The sequence below is a fragment of the Bombina bombina genome, chromosome 5 (genome assembly GCF_027579735.1).
Source record: "Bombina bombina isolate aBomBom1 chromosome 5, aBomBom1.pri, whole genome shotgun sequence".
Taxonomy (NCBI): domain Eukaryota; kingdom Metazoa; phylum Chordata; class Amphibia; order Anura; family Bombinatoridae; genus Bombina; species Bombina bombina.
Genome location: NC_069503.1, coordinates 57,038,220 through 57,045,741, shown reverse-complemented (window position 1 = coordinate 57,045,741; position 7,522 = coordinate 57,038,220).

Below are 7,522 nucleotides of genomic sequence, written 5' to 3'. Positions count from 1 at the left end.
ATATATTTAACCTTTTCTAAATAAGTCATTGGTATTTAAAAAAGAATATAATTCTTTGCGCCACTCCTTTATGTGTGTATCTATACACAAGGCGTGACCTATTATAGAATAGACATGCTATCAGCCTGGCCCAGCTCCCTTTATTGCAAACAAATTGGTGCCAACCTTGCCACTTCATATATTTTACCTTTTCTGAATAAGTAATTGGTATTTTAAAAAGGTTAAAATTCTTTGGGTCACTCATTTCTGTGTAGATATATACAGGGCTTTAACACCATTTTTAGAATAGACATATGTTCAGCCTGGCCCAATGCTTTTTATAGCAAACAAACTTGTGCCAAACTTGCCATCTCATATATTTTAACTTTTCTGAATAAGTAACTGGTAATTTAAAAGGGTTAAAATCCTTTGGCCCATGATTTTTTGTGTGGATACATACACGGCGTGACGCCCTTCATAGGATAAGCATGTTTTTAGCCTGGCCCAATGATGTTTATAGCAAACAAGCTTGTGCCAAACTTGCCATCTCATACATTTTACATTTCTGAATATGTAACTGGTCATTATAAAAGGGTTAAAATACTTTGGGCCACTCATTTATGTGTGAAATATACAAGGCATGAACCCTTCATAGGACAGACATGCCAGCCTGGCCCAACGCTCTTTATGGCAAACAAATTGGTGACAACCTTGCCACTTCATATATTTTACCTTTTCTGAATAAGTGGTATTTTAAAAGGGTTAAAATCCTGTGGGCCACTCATTTCTGTGTGGATATATACAGGGCATGAGCCCCTTTATAGCACAGACATGTTCTCAGCCTGGCCCAATGCTTTTTATGACAAACAAACTGGTGCCGACCTTGTCAAATCACATATTTTACCTTTTCTAAATAAGTTACTGCTATTTAAAGGGTTTCTTTGCCATATAAATCTTTGGGACAGTCTGAAAACACTTGGATTGTACAAAGGGGCTCACGCCCTATATAACCACACAGAAATCAGTGGCCCAAAGGATTTTAACAGTTTTAAAATACTATTTACTTACTTAGTAAAGGTAAAATATATAAAGTGGCAAGGTTGGCACCAGTTTATTTGTCATACATAGCGTTGGGCCAGGCTGAGAACATGTCTCTCCTATGATGGGGCTCACGTTCTGTATATATCCACACATAAATGAGTGGCCAAAAGTATTTTACCCTTTCAAAATACCAGTTACTTATTCAGAAAAGGTAAATGTATGAGATGACCACGTTGGCACAAGTTTGTTTGCTACAAAAAGCTTTGGGCCAGGCTGAAAATATGTCTATCCTATGAAGGGGCTCACTCCTTGTATATATCCACACAGTAATGAGGGCCCAAAGGATTTTTACCCTTTTAAAATATCTGATTCCTTTTTAGTAGAAGGTCAAATATATGAACTGTATATCAATTAGATAGATATAGAACTGCCTTATTCATCAAATTATGGTTCCATCTATTACCCATACACTCATATTCCTTAGGGGAGTGCAGGGTGTGCCCTAGTGGTTGGTATACAGTGTAATCCAAAAGAAAAAGAAAACCACTATTTGGCACACACTTAAACACATAGGTAGATCCGCAGACAGGGAACCAAAAAAATAAAACAACTTTTACTGTCAAATATTAAACTACAAATTTTGGAGCATCTGGATTAAACACACTACAGTTGTCTATTTCAAAATAAGACAATAATCGTTGAGGCTCTAAGTTTGCAAAATTAAGCAGATTCCAACACTGTCAGAGGCCCATTGTAAGATGTCCCCAGAGATAGAAAAAGATCCCTAATAAACTACTGACTATGATTTGGTGCTACCCACATAGGTGGGTGAAGGGTGGGGCTGATCAGACGATCTCTTGGTAGGCAGCTGCTTACAGTTATTGTGCAAAATTTACGGCTTGCAGTGACTAAGGAATGGCCAGAATTACCTGTATATCAATCACAGAGAGCACACAAATAAAGTATAACCATGTCCAGATTACTCACAGACAGGCGAACGCCTAACGCACGTTTCACCTGGGCTTTCTTAGAGCCTCAACGATTTGACAGTAAAAGTTAAGATTTATTTATTTTTTTGCTCCTTTTCTGTGGATCTACCTATGTGTTTAAGTGTGTGCCAAATAGGGGTTTTCTTTTTTCTTTTTTGGGGCGATTACAAAATATATGAAGTGACAAGGTTGTCACCAATTTGTTTGCCATAAAAAGCGTTGGGCCAGGCTGATAACGTCTGTTGTATGATGGGGTTCACGCCCTGTATATATCCACTTATAAATGAGTGGCTCACAGGATTTTAACCCATTTAAAATATCAGTTACTCAAAATTATGCCATCTGTTTATTGCAATATAAGATGGTTTTGTTTATAAAATGTAATTTTGTTTAGGTTTTTAGAAAGTGTATTATTTTATTTAACCCCTTAACGACACGCGTCGTACAGGGTACGTCTTGCACAAACTGGTCTTTAAAGACCAGCGACGTACCCTGTACGACGTTGGGGTTGAAAGCGGCTGGAAGCGATCCTGATCGTTTCCAGCCACTTTCCGGTTATTGTAGTGATGCCTCGATATCGAGGCATCACTGCAATAACATTTTTCCCCATCCGATGCAGAGAGAGCCACTCTGTGGCCCTCTCTGCACCGGACATCGATGCCGCGATCGTTGGTGGGTGGGAGCAGACGTGGGAGCAGACGTGGGAGGCGGGTGGGCGGCGATCGATGGCTTACCGGTGGGCGGGATCGTGGGCGGGATTGCTGGGGGGCGCACACGGATGCGGGCGCGTGCACAGGGGAGGCGGGCGGGCGCGTGCACGGGGAGCGGGTGGGAACCATTACACTATGGAACAGTGGTTTCTATTTAGAGGGAGAGAGGGGGGATAAATATGTTAATCGAAGGGATCTGGGAGGGGGTGGGGGTTTTGTCTTGGGGGGGGAAGCTACACTACAGAAAAGTGGGGAAAAAATAAAAAATATACATTTTTTTTGTAAACTGGGTACTGGCAGACAGCTGCCAGTACCCAAGATGGCTCCCAATAATGTAGAGGGGGAGGGTTAGAGAGCTGTTTGGGGGGGGATCAGGGAGGTTTGGGGCTAAGAGGGATCCTACACAGCAGCATATGTAAATATGCTCCAAAAAAAAAAAAAGGAAAAAAAAATACCTTTTATTTTAGTACTGGCAGACAATTGTGGGGTGGGGGAGGGAAGAGAGCTGTTTGGGAGGGATCAGTGGGTCTGATGTGTCAGGTGGGAGGCTGATCTCTACACTAAAGCTAAAATTAACCCTGCAAGCTCCCTACAAGATCCCTAATTAACCCCTTCACTGCTAGCCATAATACACGTGTGATGTGCAGCGGCATTTAGCAGCCTTCTAATTACCAAAAAGCATTGCCAAAGCCATATATGTCTGCTATTTCTGAACAAAGGGGATACCAGAGAAGCATTTACAACCATTTGTGCCATAATTGCACAAGCTGTTTGTAAATAATTTCAGTGAGAAACCTAAAATTGCGAAAAAAATTAAGTTTTTTTTAAATTTGATCGCATTTGGCGGTGAAATGGTGGCATTAAATTTACCAAAATGGGCCTAGATCAATACTTTGGGTTGTCTACTACACTACACTAAAGCTAAAATTAACTCTACAAGCTCCCTACATGCTCCCTAATTAACCCCTTCACTGCTGGGCATAAAACACGTGTGGCGCGCAGTGGCATTTAGCAGCCTTCTAATTACCAAAAAGCAACACCAAAGCCATATAAGTCTGCTATTTCTGAACAAAGGGGATCCCAGAGAAGCACTTACAACCATTTATGCCATAATTGCACAAGTTGTTTGTAAATAATTTCTGTGAGAAGTTACCATTTTTTTTTTATTTGATTGCATTTGGCGGTGAAATGGTGGCATGAAATATACCAAAATGGGCCTAGATCAATACTTTGGGATGTCTTCTAAAAAAAAATATATACATGTCAAGGGATATTTAGGTATTCCCGACAGATATCAGGGTTCCAATGTAACTAGCGCTCATTTTGAAAAAAAGTGGTTTTGAAATAGCAAAGTGCTACTTGTATTTATGGCCCTATAACTTGCAAAAAAAGCAAAGAAGATGTAAACATTGGGTATTTCTAAACTCAGGACAAATTTTAGAAACTATTTAGCATGGTTGTTTTTTGGTGGTTGTAGATGTGTAACAGATTTTGGGGTCAAAGTTAGAAAAAGTGTGTTTTTTTCCATTTTTTCCTCATATTTTATAATATTTTTAATAGTAAATTATAAGATATGATGAAAATAATGGTATCTTTAGAAAGTCCATTTAGTGGCGAGAAAAACGGTATATAATATGTGTGGGTACAGTAAACGAGTAAGAGGAAAATTACAGCTAAACACAAACACCGCAGAAATGTAAAAATAGCCCGTGTCCTTAAGGGATTAAAATAAAAATAACTGTAGATATCTTTATTTTACAAATTGCAATCAGTTACAGAATAAGAAGCTGACAAAATAAGAAGACAACTTCAGCCTTGTACATTTTGTAGCTTTCTTGTACTTAATGTTCATTCACAGTGGTTACTTTATAAATGACTGTCACAGTGGTTACCTTATAAATGACTGTCACAGTGGTTACCATATAAATGACAATCACAGTGGTTACCTTATAAATGACAGTCACAGTGGTTATCTTATAAATGACAGTCACAGTGATTACCTTATAAATGACAGTCAGAGTGATTACCTTATAAATGACAGTCAAAGTGGTTAACTTTATAAATGACAGTCACAGTGATTACCATATAAATGACAGTCACAGTGGTTACCTTATAAATGACAGTCACAGTGGTTACCATATAAATGACAGTCACAGTGGTTACCTTATAAATGACAGTCACAGGGGTTACCTTATAAATGCAATCACAGTGGTTACCTTATAAATGACAGTCACAGTGATTACCTTATAAATGACACTCACTTTGGTTACCTTATAAATGACAGTCACAGTGATTACCTTATAAATTGATTACCTTATAAATGACAGTCACAGGGGTTACCATATAAATGACAGTCATAGTGGTTACCTTATAAATGACAGTCACAGGGGTTACCATATAAATGAAAGTCACAGTGGTTACCTTATGTGACGAACCAGGGTTATCCAACCCTGTGCCAGTCACTTATTTGGCACAGAAAGGGTTATCAGACCACTTCTACTCTCACTAATATATCGCAATCTAGTCACACCAGGACAGCTTGTGATTTAGTTCCGTGGGTGTAAGGGTTAACAACACTCCCTAGTCTGTACAAGACGTAAAAGAAATGCCCAAAACTCCCCTTTAATGCCACCCACACTAAACTAATAACCATATAGCTCCAAAACTGCCACAACTTAAAATTTATTAAAGGGAAAATCCTAAGGCAAAACCCAGACTTACACATTAACTCTCTGAGTACAATTTAGCAGAAAATAACCTAAATTATACAGTTCTAATATTCCAGTCTCTTCAGTAATGTGGCTCAATAATTAGACAAAGGCCAAGGCTTAATAAATTAATTATTTATTATGCCATAAAATATTATGCACAATGCATTATTAATAAAAAGTTGCTACAAATAAAATTACACATTAGCAAACAGGTTAAAATAAAAAAGGAGAAAAACAGATTGAATACTTTACTAGTATCAAGATCTGTGCCAGGAGCTGGCATGAAAGCAATGGTCCTTACCCTGTAGAACAGCTCCCCTTGTAAGAATGACCAATTTCAGTGTTAAAACACAAGACCCTTATACCTTTTTCCCATAGATCAGGTTGCCTGCCCACACCCTCCTGGGCGGGCTAAGAAACCTCCCTGTCTTTAAACACATATATGCATTAGACCAATGTCCTTTTATTGACCTCATCAGGATATGGGGGAGAAGCACTGTTATATCTCTGGAGCTGACAGATTGACTCAATACATACACAATAACATTTGGAAGAAGGGTTTTAGAAACTATTTATGAGGGGTTCTGGCACATCAAAGAAAACACAAACCCAGTACACAGCTATTTTTAAAAAACAAACAACTGTTTTTAGTTCACAAACTAAACAGAATTAACCCCTTAGCATCTAAATCCTGAGATATTCGTGACACCTTATAAATGACAGTCACAGGGGTTACCATATAAATGACAGTCAGAGGGGTTACCTTATAAGTGACAGTCACAGTGGTTACCTTATAAATGACAGTCACAGGGGTTACCTTATAAATGACAGTCACAGGAGTTACCATATAAATGTCAGTTACAGGGGTTACCTTATAAGTGACAGTTACAGTGGTTACCTTATAAGTGACAGTCACAGTGGTTACCTTAGAAACGACAGTCACAGTGGTTACCTTTAGAAATGACAGTCACAGTGGTTACCTTATAAATGACAGTCACAGTGGTTACCTTATAAGTGACAGTTACAGTGGTTACTTTATAAATGACAGTCACAGTGGTTACCTTAGAAATGACAGTCACAGTGGTTACCTTATAAATTACAGTCACAGTGGTTACCTTATAAATGACAGTCACAGCGGTTACTTTATAAATGACAGTCACAGTGGTTACCTTTATAAATGACAGTCACAGTGGTTACCTTATAAGTGACAGTCACAGTGGTTACAATATAAATGACAGACACAGCGGTTACTTTATAAATGACAGTCACAGTGGTTACCTTTATAAATGACAGTCACAGTGATTACCTTATAAATGACAGTCACAGTAATTACCTTATAAATGGCAGTCACAGTGGTTACCTTTATAAATGACAGTCACAGCGGTTACCTTATAAATGACAGTCACAGCGGTTACTTTATAAATGACAGTCACAGTGGTTACCTTTATAAATGACAGTTACAGTGGTTACCTTATAAGTGACAGTTACAGTGGTTACCTTATAAGTGACAGTCACAGTGGTTACCTTATAAATGACAGTCACAGGGGTTACCTTATAAATGACAGTCACAGTGATTACCTTATAAATGACAGTCACAGTGGTTACCTTTATAAATGACAGTCACAGTGATTAACATATAAATGACAGTCACAGGGGTTACCTTATAAATGACAATCACAGTGGTTACCTTATAAATGACTGTCACAGTGGTTACTTTATAAATGACAGTCACAGTGATTACCTTATAAATGACAATCACAGTGGTTACCTTATAAATGACTGTCACAGTGGTTACTTTATAAATGACAGTCACATTGGTTACCTTATAAATGACAGTCACAGTGGTTACTTTATAAATGACAGTCACAGTGCTTACCTTATAAATGACAGTCACAGTGGTTACCTTATAAATGACAGTCACAGTGATTACCTTATAAATGACAGTCACATTGGTTACTTTATAAATGACAGTTACAGTGATTACCTTATAAATTACAGTCACATTGGTTACTTTATAAATGACAGTTACAGTGATTACCTTATAAATAACAATCACAGTAATTACCTTATAAGTGACAATCACAGGGGTTAT